Raw genomic sequence first — 1,274 nt, 5'->3', positions numbered from 1 at the left:
GAGGTAAGCAAAAAAGGCCACAAAATAACTGGGCTTTAAAAGTGACATAATGATGTGTCAGTGTAAGTAAGTGAATTAGAAGACATTGTTTTAGAACATTAATACATGTTCATTTTTCACACCGTTTTTGTGGGCCTGGATTTTAGGAGCGGCTTAGCAGGCTCATTCTGGTTGCAGAGATTGTAATCTAGATACCTATCAAGGCTGAAGTCACCTGAAGACTTCAGTGAGCAGAGCTTAAGGATTTGACTGTGGCAAAAAACTTTACTTTCTCTGTGTCCCTCTCTGTTGGACTACTCGAATGTCTTTACAACAAGCAGTTAACTTCTGAAGTATGTTGTCCAAGGGAGAACAGGGGAAAACCCTAATGCTTTTTAAGACCTAGCTGTGGAAGTCATTTCTGCTGTTCCATTTGTTAGAAGTGAGGCCGTTACTCCAGACCATACTCAATAGTAATATAAGATAAAATAAAGAAGATAAAAATAAAATGTATGTGGGCACATCTAATTTTTTAAGACCTTTGGGTGGATGTAGTCAGTCTGCACTCTCCACTTCCCTGTGAGCCATATTGCTTCCTACTGTCTAATATCTGCTAGCGTTATCAGTCTCTTAGCAGCACTTGAGTACGAGACCCAGGCATCTCAATTTAATTTTTTTTTAATTTTATATATTTTTATTTTTATGTGTATGCATGTTTTCCCTGCATATGTGTAAGTACATCACATGTGTGCCTGATGCCCTTAGAGGCCAGAATAGGGAGTCGGGTCCCCTGGAACTGGAGTTAAGGATACGTGCTATCTAGCCATCATGTGGATGTTGGGAACTGAACCTGGGTCCTCTGGGAGAGTGTAAGTGCTCTAAACTGCTGAGCCATCTCTCCAGCCCAAAATGTACATTTGCTTATTTGTTTGTTTTTGGTCTTTTTGTGACAGGGTCTCCCTGTAGCCCCAGCTGACCTGAACTCCTTATGTAGACCAGGCAGGCCTTGAACTCACAAAGATCTGCCTGCCTCTGCTTCCTGAGTGCTGGAATTAAAGGAGTGTGCCACCATGTCCAGTTTGTTTGTTTGTTTGTTTGTTTGAGAGAGTCTCACATGTAGGCCTGGCTAGCCTGAAACTTGATATGTAGACCAGGCTAGCCTCCTTGAGCTAACAGAGATCTGCCTGACTTTGCGTCTCCTGGGAGTAAAGGCCTGCACGATCACACTTAGCAGCATCTCAATTTTAAATCTTAAGATTATGCTAGTTAATATTGGCCTAGCCTGCTTTTACTCT

This window comes from Nannospalax galili, unplaced genomic scaffold (assembly GCF_000622305.1).
Source record: "Nannospalax galili isolate Female #2095 unplaced genomic scaffold, S.galili_v1.0 scaffold1027, whole genome shotgun sequence".
Classification (NCBI taxonomy): Eukaryota; Metazoa; Chordata; class Mammalia; order Rodentia; family Spalacidae; genus Nannospalax; species Nannospalax galili.
Note: the sequence above shows the minus strand (reverse complement) of the source record.